At 42.5% G+C, this 19,316-nt stretch overlaps 1 protein-coding gene across 1 annotated transcript in view; it reads right to left on the reverse strand.

The window, feature by feature from the left end:
- LOC112262590 (succinyl-CoA:3-ketoacid coenzyme A transferase 1, mitochondrial) overlaps positions 1-19,316 on the reverse strand; it is a 130,053-nt gene that overhangs the window by 75,107 nt on the left and 35,630 nt on the right. The window lies entirely within an intron of this gene.

The raw sequence follows: 19,316 nt of genomic DNA on the forward strand, positions 1-19,316 counted from the left end.
TGAGGACCAACTAGGTTCACCTAGCCACACAATAATACACATAGGCACAAACAACCTGAGAACACAGCAGGTAAGGGTGGCCACGGCATTGAAGGGAGTGATTGAAAAAGCTTATTCTGCTCTCCCCAATGCACAAGTGGTCCACTCTGCTACCACGAAGGAAACCATACAGCGGGAAAACACAAGTATTTCCCGTGACTGTGCCTCAAAACCAAATGATTACCTGGCCCACCACTACACCCTAGACTTGAACAGCCTCTTTGACCAGGTCCACCTATACAAGGCAGCAGTGCCCACCTTCGCCCGGACTCTAAAGGACATCGCTCTCAAACACTTCACACAGGAGCAACAGATCAATGTAGACACCCCGCCCAGACCAGCAAGACACTCTCCCAGACCTGCAGGACCCCACCCCCCCCTGGACCTACACATAGAGGACCCACGCCGAGAGGACCTACATCGAGACCACAACACCACCAGCCCCATACACACACCCCAAGTCAACCACACCCACACCTCATTTAGGCCCCCAACATATCAGACCTATTCCCCTCCTGACCAGCCCATCCACCCCCGCAAAGAAGGCCTAAACATGGAAGTCACACATACGCCCAGGCCGTGAGCAGGCAAACAGGCCCAACCCCCACTCTTACACTAGCCCAAGCCAATGGCATGTCTCAGATGCTCAGCAGGCTCTGCTCACACTTACGGGCCTGAAGCCAAACCACACAACCAACAACATTGGACCCTTCATGGAACACAAAGCCTTCACTATCTCATCCTGGAATATCCAAGGCCTGAGATCATCTGCCTTTGGCCTAAAGAGCAGAAACCTGGACTTCATCAAAGAATACAGAAATACAGACATTGTCATCCTACAAGAAACCTGGTATAGAGGAGAAGGACACTCCGGTTGCACTCTAGGTTACAGAGAGCTGTTAGTCCCATACACCAACCTACCAGGTGTGAAACATGGAAGGGACTCAGGGTATAGCGGTATTTATTAGAGAGGGTAAAGAAAGATTTTGTTCGGGCGCCAGGCAGGTATTAACCATGCCAAAAGGAAAAGAGTAGAATAGAGAGAGTACCACTACCAGACCCACACACATCAGCAGAAGAGACTGCCTAGAGCGTAGCCTGTTTACCAGATAGCCAGTGGAGAGAAAAAAGAATACACACCATATAAAACCCACATCACAGCGGTAACCCAAACAAGAATACCTCATACAATAATACTAATACTAATAATGGCAGAGCAATTGAACAGCAACTTCATACAAGAACGAACCCAGTCATCAACATAGGATTTGCAATAATCTGTATTATTTTCTAGTGGATGAGTGCAGAGGGTATGAATGTGGGGGGTGTTCATCGACACAACAAAGGCCTTAAAAATGTCCACAGTCTTCTCGGCCACATGTCATTAGTACACCCCACCTCAATACAGTTCACATAATATACAACTTGCAAGCAACCTACTAAAATGTCCATCCAAATACTTCTGGCAGGGAAATAATAGTCCAGCTCTAATGAACTTCAATGGGAAGTGCATTTGAAAAATAGAGAGTCTGTTGCAGGGTAAAGCACTGGAATGAAAGGGAAGAGAAAGAGAGAGAAAAAGATAACAAGAGAGATCTTAGCTGTGGTCTTCAGGCGTGCAGGTGTACTGACTGTCCGATGGTTTGTTGGTTTGTATGTTAAAGCTTCGCAACAATGTTGCTACTAATCCATGCGATCCATAACGGGCGCGGTCCCAAAGGAAAACAACCACGACCCAGAGCGATTACACCGATGATTGAGTTAAATACACTATAAACTACACACGCTGAAAACAAACAAAACTTGTGCAGCACAGCACACACAATCAAACTGTCGCGCCACCCAAGAGCTCCTCCCCAAAGAGCTGAACGAGCTCTCTTTATCTCCTCCTTCCTTACTGCTCATGCGCTCTTAAAGTGGCAGCGCACGGTGAAGGCTCCGAGCAGATTTCGCCACAAGGGGATATGCTAATTTGGTATAGAGCAGACCTAACTCACTCCATTAAATTAATCAAAATCTAAAGGAAATTATCTTAACAGAGAGAGATGTCCTCCTGTGTGCTACCTATATCCCCCACTAGAATATCCATACATACTAATGAAGACAGCTTCTTCATCCTGGAGGAGGAAATCAATCATTTCCAGGCCAGGGACATGTACTACTCTGTGGTGACCTAAATGCCAGAACTGGACACCCTCAGCACACAGGGGGACAAACACCTGCCTGGAGGTGACAGCATTCCCTCCCCCATATGCCCCCATAGACACAACTATGACAACATAAACGGGTCACAACTCCTGCAGCTCTGTCGCACGCTGGGGATGTACATAGTCAATGGTAGGCTTCGAGGGGACTCCTATGGTAGGTACACCTATAGCTCATATCTTGGCAGTAGTACTGTAGACTACTTTATCGCGGACCTCAACCCAGAGTCTCCCACAGTCAGCACACTGACACGCCTATCAGACCACAGCAAAATCACAGTCTACTTAAACAGAGCAATACTCAATCATGAGGCATCAAAGCCAAAGGAACTAAGTAAAATTAGCAAATGCTATAGATGGAATGAATGTAGTTTGGAAACCTACCAAAAAACAGTTAGGCAACAACAAATTAAAACCCTTTTAGACAACTTCCTGGACAAAACGTTCCACTGTAATAGTGAAGGTGTAAACTTGGCAGTAGAAAATATTAGCAGTATATTTGACCTCTCAGGTTCCCTATTAAATCTAAAAATATCTAATAGAAAACCAAAGAAAATGAACAATGACAAATGGTTTGATGAAGAATGCAAAAATCTAAGAAAGAAATTGAGAAACCTGTCCAACCAAAAACATAGAGACCCGGAAAACCTGAGTCTACGCCTTCACTATGGTGAATCACTTAAACAATAGAGAAATACACTACGGAAAAAGAAGGAACAGCACATCAGACATCAGCTCAATGTAATTGAAGAGTCCATAGACTCTAACCACTTCTGGGAAAATTGGAAAACACTAAACAAACAACAACACAAAGAATTATCTTTACAAAATGGAGATGTATGGGTAAACCACTTCTCCAATCTTTTTGGCTCTACAACAAAAGAACATAAAAAACATATACATGATCAAATACAAATCTTAGAATCAACTATTAAAGACGACCAGAACCCACTGGATTCTCCAATTACCTTGAATAAACTACAGGACAAAATAAAAACCCTCCAACCCAAAAAGGCCAATAGTGTTGATGGTATCCTCAATGAAATAATCAAATATACAGACAACAAATTCCAATTGGCTATACTAAAACTCTTTAACATAATCCTTAGCTATGGCATCTTCCCCAATATTTGGAACCAAGGACAGATCACCCCAATAAGTACCGTGGGATATGCGTTAACAGCAACCTTGGGAAAATCCTCTGGATCATCATTACCAGCAGACTCGTACATTTCCTCAGTGAAAACAACGTACTGAGCAAATGTCAAACGGGCTTTTTACCAAATTATCGTACGAAAGATCACGTATTCACCCTGCACACCCTAACTGACAAACAAACAAACCAAAACAAAGGCAAAGTGTTCTCATACTTTGTTGATTTCAAAAAAGCCTGCGACTCAATTTGGCATGAGGGTCTGCTATACAAATTGATGGAAAGTGGTGTTGGTGGAAAAACATAACATTATCAAATCTATATACACAAACAACAAGTGTGAGGTTAAAATTGGCACACAAAAACCACACCATTTTCTTCCCACAGGGCTGTGGGGTGAGACAGGGATGCAGCTTAAGCCCCACCCTCTAACATATATATCAACGAATTGGTGATGGTATAGCACCCTACTAGAATCTGAAGTCAAATGTCTACTGTTTGCTGATGATCTGGTGCTTCTGTCACCAACCAAGGAGGGCCTACAGCAGCACCTACAGTTGAAGTCGGAAGTTTACCAAATACATTTAAACTCAGTTTTCATAATTCCTGACATTTATTCCGAGTAACAATTCCCTGTTTTTTGTCAGTTATGATCACCACTTTATTTGAAGAATGTGAAATGTCAGAATAATAGTAGAGCAAATGATTTATTTAAGCTTTTATTTCTTTCATCACATTCCCAGTGGGTCAGAAGTTTGCATACACTCAATTAGTATTTGGTAGCATAGCCTATAAATTGTTTAACTTGGGTCAAACGTTTCAGGTAGCCCTCCACAAGCTTCCCACAACAAGTTGGGTTAATTTTGGCCAATTCCTCCTGACAGATGTAACTGAGTCAGGTTTGTAGGCCTCCTTGCTCGCACACACTTTTCAGTTCTGCCCACAAATGTTCTATAGGATTAAGGTCAGGGCTTTGTGATGGCCACTCCAATACCTTGACTTTGTTCTCCTTAAGCCATTTTGCCACAACGTTGGAGTATGCTTGGGGTCATTGTCCATTTGGAAGAACCATTTGCGAACAAGCTTTAACTTCCTGACTGATGTCTTGAGATGTTGCCTCAATATATCCACACAATTTTCCTTCCTCATGAAGCCATCTATTGAGTGAAGTGCACCAGCCCCTCCTGCAACAAAGCACCCCCACAACATGATGCTGCCACTCCTGTGGTGCTGTTGTTCTGGGATTGATTTGCACTTTTCGCACCAAAGTACGTTCATCTCTAGGAGACAGAACGGGTCTCCTTCCTGTGCGGTATGACAGCTGTGTGGTCCCATCGTGTTTATACTTGCATACTATTGTTTGTACAGATGAACATGGTACCTTCAGGCATTTGGAAATTACTCCCAAGGATGAACCAGACTTGTGGAGGTCTACAATTTTTGAGGTCTTGGCTGATTTCATTTATTTTCCCAAGATGTCAAGCAAAGAGTCCCTGAGTTTGAAGGTAGGCCTTGAAATACATCCACAGGTACATCTCCAAATTATCAAATTATGTCAATTAACCTATCAGAAGCTTCTAAAGCCATGACATCATTTTATGGAATTGTTCAAGCTGTTTAAAGGCACTGTCAACTATGGTTTGTAAACTTCTGACCCGCTGAAATTGTGATTCAGTGAATGATACGTGAAATTATCTGTCAGTAAACAATTGTTTGAAAAATTACTTGTGTAGTGCACAAAGTGGATGTCCTAACAGACTTGCCAAAACTATAGTTTGTTAACAATAAATTTGTGGACTGGTTAAAAAAACTAGTTTTAATGACTCCAACCTAAGTGTATGTAAACATCCGACTTCAACTGTATATCTTCTGCACAGATTCTGCCAGACCTGGATAATGATGTTCCAAAAAAGGTCCAGTCACCAGGACCACAAATACAAATTCCATCTAGACACCATTGCCCTAGAGCACACAAAAAACTATATATACCTTGGCCTAAACATTAGTGCCACAGGTAACTTCCACCAAGCTGTGAACAATCTGAGAGACAAGGCAAGAAGGGCATTCTATGCCATCAAAAGGAACATCAAATTTGATACCAATTAGGATCTGGCTAAAAATACATGAATCAGTTACAGAACCCATTGCCCTTCATGGTTGGGAGGTCTGGGGTCTGCTCACCAACCAAAAATTCACAAAATGGGACAAACATCAAACAGAGACTGCATGCAGAATTCTGCAAAAAATATCCTTTGTGTACAATGTAGAACACCAAATAATGCATGCAGAGCGGAATTAGGCCGATACCCGCTGATTATCAAAATTCAGAAAACAGCCGTTAAATTCTAAAACCACCTAAAAGGAAGCGATTCCCAAACCTTCCATAAAGCCATCACCCAAAGTAAGATCAACCTGGAGAAGAGTCCCCTAGGCAAGCTGGTCCAGGACAGCAACACAATTAGACACAACCAAATAATGAAAACAAAAAGATAATTACATGACACATTGGAAAGAATTAACAAAAAAACAGAGCAGACTAGAATGCTATTTGGCCCTAAACAGAGAGTACACAGTGGCAGAATACCTGACCATTGTGACTGACCCAAACTTAAGGAAAGCTTTGACTATGTACAGACTCAGTGAGCATAGCCTTGCTATTGAGAAAGGCCGCTGTAGACAGACCTGGCTCAAGAGATGACAGGCTATGTGCACACTGCCCACAAAATATGGTGGAAACTGAGCTGCACTTCATAATTTCCTGCCCAATGTTTGACCATATTAGAGACTCAAATTTCCCCCAGATTAAACAGATCCACAAAGAATTTGAAAACAAACCCGATTTTGATAAACTCCCATATCTACTGGATGAAATACCAGTTTGCCATCACAGCAACAAGAATTGTGACCTGTTGCCACAAGAAAAGGGCAACCAGTGAAGAACAAAACACCATTGTAAATGCAAACCATATTTATGCTTATTTATTTTCCCTTTTGTACTTTAACCATTTGTACATCGTTACAACACAGTATATATACATATGACATTTGTAATGTCATTATTCTTTTGGAACTTCTGTGAGTGTAATGTTTACTGTTAATTTTTATTGTTTATTTCACTTTTGTATATTATCTACTTCACTTGCTTTGGTAATACTAACATACATTTCCCATGCCAATAAATCCTCTTGAATTTAATGGAATTGAGAGAGAAAGAGACATCAAGAGAATGCTAGAGAGAGGAAGAGGCACTCAGGGACTCTTCCAGGAGCAATAAGCTTTTATAATACGATACTGAAATCTTTCCTCCTCAGACTCAGAAGGGAGACACGTGAGAGAGAGGGAGCAGAAAGGGAGATAAAGAGAGAGAGAGAGAGGGGGCAAATCGACTTGCCACGTCTTAGATCCAAAGCTCAGAGGACGAGGGGAACGATAAGAGATCTTCAAATCCATACAGGAAGGGTTACTGCGTGTGACAACATAATTCCTGACCCTCTACATTGTCCACTCCAGTGTAAGAGTGTACAGTGAGTGTACAAAACATTACCGCCACCTTCCTAATATTGAGTTCAGCCGCCACCTTTTGCCCTCAGAACAGCCTCAAAGCAAAGCGTTCCACAGGGATGCTGGCCCATGTTGCCTCCAATGTTTCCAACAGTTGTGAAGTTGGATGGATGTTGTTTGGGTGGTGGACCATTCTTGATACACATAGGAAACTGTTGTCGTGTATTTGGCTATGGCGGATTAAGTGATATGACATGCTATTCTATAAAATCCTTTCTCTGTAATTAAAATCACCTGATTGAGCTAATCATGTAAATGTAATTAACTAGAAAGTCGGGGCATCACGAAATAATATTTATAGAGCAGTTATCTTCCGAATAAACTCTTAAAGACCTAGTAATATTTTCCATCAATAGCAGTCAATATTAATCGTCAGCTTAATTCAGTCTCATCTGAAAGTTGTAAATTCTTGGTTATGTTCACAAACCCTGGCTAACAAGTTGAATCAGCAATACAAAATTGGGTATAATTCTTTATTTACTAAATACCTAACTAATCACACAGAATTACATATACACAGAATGAATCATACCTTGGAAAAGGAAAATGCTATAAATATTTACACTGAGCTGCGCTTCAATAGGTTGGTGGTAGATGGAAGGCCGTGTTGCCCAACAGAGTCCTTTGAAGAGTGTCTTTAGTGGTGAACGGGAAACGTTGTAGTGTCGTCATTGGGTGGTAGGTGGGATACTCTGTCTGTCCTTTCCTAGCCCAGGTTTTTAGCTGATGTTGCTAACTCAATGGCTAGGATGTCTCACTTCTTTAGTGAATAAGAGTTCAAAGTTCATACCATTCACAACCAAAGCTCACGCTGAGGTTGGCTTAGTTCTGTAGTTGACATGTTAGTCCTTTTTAACGTATGGACCGTCGTCCTCACAACAGGAGGTTACATTTTCATCAAGGGCTTATATAGTGGAGGGAGAAGGGTGTGTTTTCATAGTTTTATAACCCATGTCTCTTCACAGGGGCGGGCCACTGATTGAGCAGAGCCCTAACCTTATGAAAACCCACATCTCTCATTTGGAAGCTAAAATTACATTTAATCTTTTCACCAACAATTTTATATTCAACCATTTAAAAATTGTACAACAATTCCATGTGAATCTGATAACGATAATGTGTAGACTTTCCACTGTACCGTTTATGTCATCCTTATCATTGATGAGAATGTCTCAGATGACAACTGAACTGACATCATATTCATTAAGTACCAACGCATATGTTCAACTGGTTGGATGACCAAAATATGGTTAATTTCCCCCCACCTTCTGATGTTCCCAGAATCTCTATGTTAACCAAGGGATTTTCAATAGTCACATCAGTAGGGTAGAGAGAGGAAAAAAGGGGGGAAGAGGTATTTATGACTGTCATAAACCTACCCCCAGGCCAACGTCATGACACTGTTGAGTGTGAAAAACACAGCAGCGTTGCAGTTCTTTACACAAACTGGTGCACCTGGGCCTGGCACCTACTACCATACCCTGTTCAAAGGCACTTACATCTTGTGTCTTGCCCATTCACCCTTATACTACAGTGGCAAGAAAAAGTATGTGGAATCACCTGGTAATTACCCTTTGGAATTACCTGGATTAATGCATAAAATTGGTCATACAATTTTATCTGATCTTCATCTAGGTCACAACAATACACAGTCTGCTTAAACTAAAAACACACAAACAATTATAGGTTTTCATGTCTCTATTCAACGTACTGCGTAAACATTCAGTGTTGGTTGGAAAAAGTATGTGAACCCTTGGATTTAATAACTGGTTGACACTGGTTGTCGGGGCTGTGTTTCTGGACCTAAGGAAGGCTTTTGATACTGTTAATCATGAGATTCTCATCACAAAATTGTCCAAGTTCAACTTTTCCCCCGATGCTTTGAGATGGATGAAATCATACCTTGAAGGCAGAACTCAGTGTGTCAGAGTGAGCAATGAGCTGTCGCCCACTCTTAGCTATGATGTGGGCGTGCCCCAAGGGTCAATACTGGGGCCCCTCCTGTTCAGCCTGTACATTAATGATCTGCCTTCTGTCTGTACTGGGTCTGAAGTTCAAATGTATGCAGATGATACAGTGATATATGTGCATGCAAAGAGCAAACAACAAGCTGCACAATAACTCACTACTGTAATGGTCCAGGTTACAAAGTGGCTCAGTGACTCGTGTCTGCATCTCAATGTGAAAAAAACTGTTTGCATGTTCTTCACAAAGAGGGCAACAGATGCTACTGAGCCAGATGTCTATGTGTCAGGGGAGAAGCTCCAGGTGGTATCTGATTTTAAGTACCTTGGCATCATACTTGATTCCAACCTCTTTTAAAAAGCATGTGAAAAAGGTCATCCAAATTCAACCTAGCTAATTTCCCATTTGTACAAAATTGTTTGACTACAGAGGTAGCAAAACTGTACTTCAAATCTATGATACTCTCCCACTTAACATACTGCTTGACTAGTTGGGCCCAAGCTTGCTGTACAACATTAAAACCTATTCAGTCTGTCTACAAACAGGCTCTCAAAGTGCTTGATAGGAAGCCCAATAGCCATCATCACTGTTACATCCTCAGAAAGCATGAGCTCCTGAGTTGGGAAAATCTTGTGCAATACACCGACGCATGTCTTGTATTCAAGATCCTAAATGACCTGGCTCCCCCTCCACTCAGTATTTTTGTTAAACAGAAAACCCAAACATATGGCAGCAGATCCACAGGGTCTGCCATGAGAGGTGACTGTATAGTTCCCTTAAGGATAAGCATCTTCAGTAAATCCGCTTTCTCTGTGAGAGCTTCCCATGTCTGAAATACACTGCCATCAGACACACATAACTGCACCACATATCACACTTTCACAAAATGTATGAATACATGGGTAAAGGTCAATCAGATTTGTGAACATAATCCTTAGCTGTGTATTGCCGCTTTCCATGTCTGTTGTCTGTAGCTTGTGAGGTGTGAAAACACTGTTGCTTTTATGAATTTTGTCTTGCTGCTTTTTGTTCTGTTGCTCTGTCTGTATGCTACATCTTGCTTGTTCTATGTTGCTCTGTCTGTATGCTACATCTTGCTTGTTCTATGTTGCTCTGTCAGTATGCTATGTCTTGATTGTTCTATGTTGCTCTGTCAGTATGCTATGTCTTGATTGTTCTATGTTGCTCTGCGTGTGCTCACTGCTCAATGATTGTCTATATTGTAATTGTTTTTAATAACCTGCCCAGGGACTGCGGTTGAAAAAAAGCCGACTGGCTAAAACCGGCACTTTTACTGAAACGTTGATTAATGTGCACTGTCCCTGTAAAAAAAATTAAAACTCAAACTCAAATGGCAGAAATAAACTTAACCAAACGTTTTCTGTAGTTGCGGATCAGAACTGCACAACAGTCAGGAGGAATTTTGGACCATTCATCTTTACAAAACTGTTTCAGTTCAGCAATATTCTTAGGATGTCTGGTGTTAACCGCACTCGAGGTCATGGCACAGCATTTTAAAATCGGTTGAGGTCAGGACTCTGACTGGGCCACTCCAGAAGGCGTATTTTCTTATGTTGAAGCCATTCTGTTGTTGATTTACTTCTATGTTTTGAGTCGTTATCCTGTTGCATCACCCAACTTCTGTTGAGCTTCAACTGGCGGGGAGATAGCCTTACATTCTCCTGTAAAATGTCTTGATAAACTTGGGAATTCATTTTTCTGTCAATGATAGCAAGCTGTTCAGGCCCTGAAGCAGCCCCAAACCATGATGCACCCTCCACCATACTTTACAATTGGGATGAGGTTTTGATGTTGGTATGCTGTGCCATTTTTTTTCTCGACACATAGTGTTGTGTGTTCCTTCCAAACAACTCAACTTTAGTTTAATCAGTCCACAGAATATTTTGCCAGAAGCGCTGTGGAACATCCAGGTGTTTTTTTTGCAAACTTCAGATGTGCAGCAATGGGTTTTTTTGGACAACAGTGGCTTCTTCCGTGTTATCCTCCCATGAACACCATTCTTGTTTAGTGTTTTACGTATTTTAGACTCGTCAACAGAGATGGTCACATGTTCTAGAGATTTCTGTAAGTCTTTAGCTGACACTCTGGGATTCTTATTAACCTCATTAACCCTGAACAAGGCAGTTAATCCACTGTTCCTAGGCCATCATTGAAAATAAGAATTTGTTCTTAACTGTCTTGCCTAGTTAAATAAAAGGTTAAAGAAAAAAAATTGAGCATTCACTGCTCTTGCAGTCATCTTTGCAGGGCGGCCACTCCTAGGGAGAGTAGCAATGGTGTTGAAATTTCTCCATTTATGGACAATTTGTCTTACTGTGGACTGATTAACATCAAGGCTTTTAGAGATACTTTTGCAACCGTTTCCAGCTTTATGCAAGTCAACAATTCTAAATCTTAGGTCTTCTGAGATCTCTTTTGTTCGAGGCAAGGTTCACATCAGGCAACGCTTCTTGTGAATAGCAAACTCAATATAGACAAGAAAAATACAATAATTAGTGTGCTATTAGTTTAAGCACACTGTGTTTGGATATTGTTGTGACTATTGACTTACGACTAATTTACGCAGAAATCCAGGTCATTCTAAAGGGTTCACATACTTTTTCTTGCCACTGTATATCCATGTCTCAGGGCTTAAAAATCCTTCTTTAATCCATCTCCTCCCCTTGATTGACACTGATTGAAGTGTATTCAACAAGTGACATCATTAAGGGATCATAGCTTTCACCAGGATTCACCTGGTCAGTCTATATCATGGAAAGAGAAGGTGTCCTTAATGTTTTGTACAGTCAGTGTATATTTATTCCATCCACACTAGGGGGATAGGTAGGCATTTACAGACACATTGAGTCCCTCCTATCTCGGCTTCGTCTCCCTCAGCACTCTACAATGACAGACAGACGAGCCAATGGGTGAGAGCCGACTGGATCCCATCTTAGCGTTGTCATGGATACAGGAGCTTTGGTGGAGAGCCGGGGGCGGTTTAGGGCTGTAAAGTGATGCGCTCTCTCTCCCTCTCTCTGGGTTAAATCTCTGAATGTACGCAGCAAAAGGGGAGCCAGGGGCTTTGGGTGGGGGGAGGGGGCGTGACAGTTTGATGCACACACACACACTTCAGTAGCTTTGTCTCTGGGTGCTCTAAAGCTGAGTGTCATTAGCAGCAGCTAGGGGACTGACATCTCCAGCTCTCAAAGGTTAGCAGTAGCACTGAGACTAGTGATGGATCTAAGGATGACTAGGGCTGACTACACTACTACACTGCTGACACTAACACACATTGTTTCAGCGACTGAATATATCAGAATTGAATCAGCAAGAAACCGACAGAAGGTGTCATCTGGCCCTACTGATGAGGAAATGGGTCCTCTGAATCAGGGAATCAGTTCATTGGCTGAGTAACTTAGCACAATCCAGTCCCAATACTCTCTAAAGCTCTCTTATCTCTATCACTTCACCAGCACCGATTCCACCATAGTTGTACTAAATGTATTAAATAGACAATAGCTTAGAGCTATCAGGAAAGGAGGATTATTGGAGGATTAGTCAATGTGAAATACACTTCTTCAGATGGGTTGCAGCGGTGTCAGTGAGTGACTGACAAGCCGTGCTAGTGGTTCAGAGTCCTTATGGCTTGTTGTCTAATTGTCACTAGTGCTCTGATTAACTGTGGATTTAGGGGTGGGACTCAACTTCTGTAAGACTACTTTAATAGCCTACATCCTAGATACTGAATTCAATCAACAGTCCTGCATCTATGCTTTCTCAAAGGGTTATAAAATGATGATGACGATGATACTGTAAGGCGGATCCTCGCCCCATCCACTGCCAATGAGAAGATGAGCAGTGAATTACGCCCAGTTCCTACCACCATCCTGTCTCTCTACCATGCCTCACTGCACACAGTCTTCAGCTCAGTGTTTTTTTTGCCTATGCTAAACCAGGCGAGCGCAATAAACAAAACTAACCCAGGCCAGCACAATAAACAAACTAAACCTGGGCCCGGGCCTGCACAATAAACAAACTATTCTGGGCCAGCACAATAAACAAACTAAACCTGGGCCAGCACAATAAACAAACTAAACCTGGGCCCGGGCCTGCACAATAAACAAACTAAACCTGGGCCCGGGCCTGCACATTGAACAAACTAAACCTGGGCCCGGGCCAGCACAATAAACAAACTCAACATATTTAAATATTCTGTGTGTATGAAGGGCCCAGTGTGGCTTTGATCTGTGCATGCGTGTGAGGTGGCAGCAGGACTCAGAGCTGGAATGATTCAGATAAACAAACACACAGGTGTGGCACATAGCGCACATTCATACGTGCCAGTGTCACACACACACACACACTGTACACACGCACATTGATATTCCCCTGTATGTAGTAGCATTTTCACATCAATGAGAGCGGAGAGAGGCTTGAAGTGTGCTGGCAGGGAGACACAGGGAATGAAAGGCCCCAGGCTCACATGCACCTTATTCTTGTCAGTTTGTTCTTTTTTAGGGCTCTGAGCCCTGTCAGGGTTTATTAATCTCAAACGGATGGCCAGCCACCGTTATGAAACACTGTGTGTGTTCTTGTGCCCTGCCCTTGTCTGTGTTGTGGCAATCTATCCCCATATTCACTACCTTCAGACACAGACGTATTATTAGATCAAAACGTCATGGCACAGCTAGCTGATCTGATCAATGGAAATGCATAAACCAGAAGTACAGGAGACGCATGTTCATCCACCCCTTCCCCACAAACTCACACAACACACAGTGGTGCAGTGGAGGGTAAACGCAAGGCAACGCACTTCACACACTTTTTGGAGGAAAAAGTATCGCAAGGAAAGGGAGCGTACCTTTTTTAACTGTGACTGACGATCAGAGTTTACACACCACTATATCAATGCACTCACAGAATCACACACACACACAGTCAACTCTGCTGGTCTATTTATAGACTATTTACTCAACTGCATGACCAAGACACTATCCACATTATACACATCATTTATACTGTATATCCTATTGTGTACATACCAGTTTCATTACTATGCATACTACTTGTTTATTTTATTGATTTTTTTACTGCACTGATGAGGGTGCTTGCAAGTAAGCATTTGACTGCAGCATTTATACCTGCTGTAACCTGTGTACATGACGAATAACCTTTGATTTGATTTGACACGCACATTAACCTGTTGATCTGGCCCTGTGAAAGATCCACTGATGTGAATGAACGGTTGTGACCCAGCCCTGACCCACCTTCGACTGTGTGTTTTAACAGTGTTTGAGTGAAGATCAGACACATTGCTCTGATCAGCAGACATGAAGGGCATTAATTTCTCCTTGAACTTTGGCTCAGCTTTCCCTAAACCTTTATTATATACCAGTCTAAAGCCATGATCCAGTCAAACCTTGCAATGCCAGATTCTAAATTTGCATATTCAGAAAGAGGGGAGAGAGAGAGAGTGTGTGTTCGTGTGTGTGTGTGTGTGTGTGTGAGGCGTGTCGGCTAGGGGAAGTTGGGGACAGTCTGGCTGCAGGCGACGGAGCATGAGGACAGTGACACCACACTCTCATTATGCAACTTATTTATAGCCATCTCCCACTGTGTCTGTCTGTGTGTGTGTGTCTGTGTGTGTGTTTGTGTGTGAGAGAGAGAGAGGAAATGTCATGGTTGGCTGGCGTGTTGTGTTGTCTCGTCTTAGTTGGTGCACTGGGAAGTGAAATAAGGAAGTAGGCACAAATAGGGGTGGGCTGCAGAAACCAACACAACACCAGCCCATAAGGCCTGAATCTGTGACAGTAATGAACTCAATTACCTCTGGTCTAATTTGAACAAACCAGTTTTTAATTCAAATCTGGACTTCTAACCCCTTTTAAACATTGTGTGTTTGAGCTACAGACTTCTTGGTTGTACCACTGGATTGGTCTGGGATTGGATTTCTTCTGCATCCATTGGATTCAACTATTAGTCTGTGAGATTAACGGGGGGCTGGGCTAGAGCGGTGTTCGTGAGACAAGGGTGGATCCCGAAGGGGTCTGGAACGGGGTCTTTTTAAAACAACTTCTGTAGAGTCAGAACTATTAAAAGCTACAAACTATTAAAAGCTATCTATGAAAAGCTGAGAATCTACAACACTCACCAGCTACACAAGAGTTGTTAGAAGGTGAGAGGTTCTTCTACACAGAAGATCATAAGAAACACAAGGACATAGTGTCTATAATACTGTAATAACCTCACATAGTTGCTGTCACAAACTCTAAACGGTTGTCACTGACTAGTTGGATATTAATTTCCCGCTGACCAAACCATTTCTGTACTTACAGCTTCATATACATTCATTTTGATCAGGTTTTTGCTTTGGCAAACCTTTTTTTTTAATTATTTTTTTTTTTTTTACATTTGTCAATAAAACTCACTAATGCAACTGTTTAAGTCATATAGTTTTGTGTTCTACTTGTAGCCCTGGTTATCCGGAAAAGAAAATAGTAAAACACCAGTGAGGATAAATATAAGGGCTGGACATATTTTTGGGGGATCCCCATTAGCTGACGCCAATGCTGACACCTAGTCTTCCTGCAGTCCGACACAACGAAAAAGACATTACAGACAAAAATACTTAACAATTTACATACATTTTAAAACATTAATATGGACATTATCGACTTTTACACACACACACACACACACACACACACACACACACACACACACACACACACACACACACACACAGCCAGTCAAAAGCTTGGACACACTTACTCATTCAAAAGTTTCTTTATTTTGACCATTTTTCACATTGTAGAATAAATTGTGAAGACAACAAAACTATGAAATAACACATATGGAATCATCTAGTAAAGAATAAAAAGTGTTAAACAAATCAAAATAGATTTTATATTTGAGATTCTTCAAAGTAGCCAACCTTTGCCTTGATGACAGCTTTGCACACTCTTGGCTTTCTCTCAACCAGCTTCACTTGGAATGTTTTTCAAAAAGTCTTGAAGGAGTTCCCACATATGCTGAGCACTTGTTGGCTGCTTTTCCTTCACTCTGCGGTCCAACTCATCCCAAACCATCTCAATTGGGTTGAGGTCAGGTGATTGTGGAGGCCAGGACATCTGATGCAGCACTCCATCACTCTCCTTATTGGTCAAATAGGCCTTAACATAATCTGGAGGTGTGTTTTACTACGCGCAAACCAAATGGGATGGCGTATCACTGCAGAATGCTGTGGTAGCCATGCTGGTTAAGTGCGCCTTGAAATCGAAATAAATCACAAACAGTGTCACCAGCAAAGAACCCCCACACCATCACACCTCCTCCATGCTTCACAGTGGGAACCACACATGCGGAGATCATGCGTTCACCTACTCTGCATCTTTCTTGGCCCAAACAAGTCTCTTTTTCTTATTGGTGTACTTTAGTAGTGGTTTCTTTGCAGCAATTAGACCATGAAGGCCTGATTCACACAGTGTCCTCTGAATAGCTGATGTTGTGATGTGTCTGTTACTTGAACTCTGTGGTACAAACTGAAGTGCAGTTAATTGTCCATTTCTGAGGCTGGTAACTCCAACAAACATATCCTCTGCAGAAGAGGTAACTCTGGGTCGGAAAGTAAGATGGCGCAGACAGACATGGCAGCTCTGCTTCTAGCTCCTAAGCAACTTTGCAGTATTTTGTTTTTTGTGCGTTATTACATACATCCAGAAAAAAATGTTTGGATATCAGCGTGGCGGTAACTCAGCATTACGACGAGGAATACGACCTTCTCAAATTGGATCATTTCTTCGTACCCCCACGATAAATTGAACTTATCCCAGAGGGTGCTCCAAAACGCAGTCGACGGAGAAAAGGTATCAGGTGAAGACTTCTAGTCCGACTCAGGAGGCGGCCACACCATCCACTGCTTCAGAGTATATTACTCGCTAATGTTCAGTCTCTGAACAATAAAGTAGACGAGCTCTGTTTATAAAGTAGACAGACTCTGTTTCACAGAAACATGGCTCTCTCGGGATATGCTGTCCCTGTCCATACATCCAGCTGGCTTCATCATGCAGACAGGAATAAAGAACTCTCCGGGAAGAAATAATGCGGGAGTGTATGTTTCATGATTAACTACTCATGGTGTGACTGTGATAACATACAGAAACTCAAATCCTTTTGTTCACCCGACCTAGAATACCTCACAATCAAATGCCGACCGTGTTACCTCACAAGAGAATCCTCGTGTATATTCCCCCTCAAGCCGATACCACGACGGCCCTCAAGGAACACTGAACTTTATGCAAACTGGAAACCACATATCCTGAGGCTGGATTTATTGTAGCTGGGGATTTCAATAAAGCAAATTTGAGGAAAACCCTACCGAAGTTCTATCAACACATTGACTGTAGTACTCGCTTAGGAAAAACAATATATCACTGCAACTCACCTTATTGAGACGCCTACAAGGTCTTCCTCCCATCAGCAAATCAAAACAAACTCCATTCTGCTCCTCCCTTCTTATAGGCAGAAACAGAAACAGGAAGTACCCGTGCTAAGGTTTATTCAATGCTGGTCTGACCAATGGGAATCCATGCTTCAAGATAATTTTGATCACGCAGACTGGGATATGTTCCAGGTAGCCTCAGAGTATAACATTGATGTTTATTTGGACACAGTGACTGAGTTCATCAGGAAGTGTATCGGGAACACTGTTCACACGATGACTATTAAAACCTACCCAAACCAGAAACTGTGGATAGATGGCAGCATTTGCGCAAACCTGAAAGCGAGAACCACCGCAATTAACCATGGCAGGGGTGACTAGGAATATGGTTGAATACAAACAGTGTAGTTATTCCCTCTGTAAGGCAAGCAAAATGTCAGTACAGAGACAAAGTGGAGTCGCAATTCAACAGCTCAGGCAAGACGTATGTGGCAGGGTGTACAGACAATCGGGGATTACAAAGAGAAAACGAGCCACATCGCAGACACCGACGCCTTGCACCCAGACAAGCTAAACAACTTCTTCGCCCGTGTCGAGGTTAAGACAGTGCCACCGACGCTCCCACACCAAAAGACTGTGGGTTCTCGTTCTCCGTGGCCAAAATGAGTAAGACATTTAAGCTGCCCAGACAGCAACCCTAGCCGCGTCCTCAGAGCATGCGCAGACCAGCTAGCTGGAGTGTGTACGGACATATTCAATTTCTCCCTATCCCAGCCTGCTGTCCCCACTTGCTCCAAGATGTCCACCATTGTTCCTGTACCCAAGAAAGCAGAAGGTAACTGAACTAAATGACTATCGCATCGTAGAACTCACTTCTGTCACCATGAAGTGCTTTGAGAGGCTAGTTAAGCGTCATATCACCTCCACCTTACACCCTAGACCCACTTCAATTTGCTTACCGCCACAATAGATGCACAGACAATGCAATCGACCTCGCACTGCACACTGCCCTGTCCCATCTGTACAAGAAGATTACCCATGTCAGAATGCTGTTCATTGACTATAGCTCAGTCTTCAACACCATTGTACCCTCCAAGCTCATCATTAAGCTCAGGGCCCTAGGTCTGAACCACGGCCTAAATTTACCGCCGATTGCTATGGAGAAGATGTACCAAGGGAAAGAGAGAGGTGTGAAGTCACCCCAAGGTGAGCTTTCTCTTCAGCTCTTGGCTAACTTTGCTGTCCCACTCCCCCTACAAGGAGCAGGGTACAGGTTCTCAATATGAATTTTATCTTAGCTACCAGTGTGCTCTCAATGTAAATAATATAGAAGTTTGGTAGCAGTGAAATGAAAGCCTACTCTATATAAAAGGGGGGATATTGGAAAGTGATGAATATGTCCTGGGTTTTATGAAGTTGAACAGCTTTACAAGTCTCTGCTCTGTCATTCACACTACCCACAATGATGTTAGAGTAAAGCTGTGAGTCTCACACAGACACACTCTATTCATCCATGCACAGAAGACTGAAGATGGCCATGAAAAATAATCCACAACATTCCCGAAGCAAGTCGATGGGTCTCTTCTCCACTTACAGTAGGAAAATCAATTAAATCTAACAATTAGCTGAATAGGCTTCAAGTCCGCACTCAAAGCTCAATAGAGAAACTACATCTAAGAGCTCCTCTTTGTTAGCGTCCAACATCTCCTCTCTCCCTTGTCAACCTGTGGAGCTTTTGGTAGAGTAATGGGAGTCCTTTCAATCCCCACGCCACAGTCTTCTATCATGAAGCCCACAGAGAGTGGTGTCTAGGACCAGATGGATAGACAGTGTGAGGGAGATAACACCTTGGAGGATGGATGCTGTCAATATCCAAATACACCCCAAGCTGACATGAAAAAAGGCACACAGACGCATACTCACACACACACACACTCAAAGAAGAGGGGAG

This window comes from Oncorhynchus tshawytscha, linkage group LG12 (genome assembly GCF_018296145.1).
Source record: "Oncorhynchus tshawytscha isolate Ot180627B linkage group LG12, Otsh_v2.0, whole genome shotgun sequence".
NCBI classification, from domain to species: domain Eukaryota; kingdom Metazoa; phylum Chordata; class Actinopteri; order Salmoniformes; family Salmonidae; genus Oncorhynchus; species Oncorhynchus tshawytscha.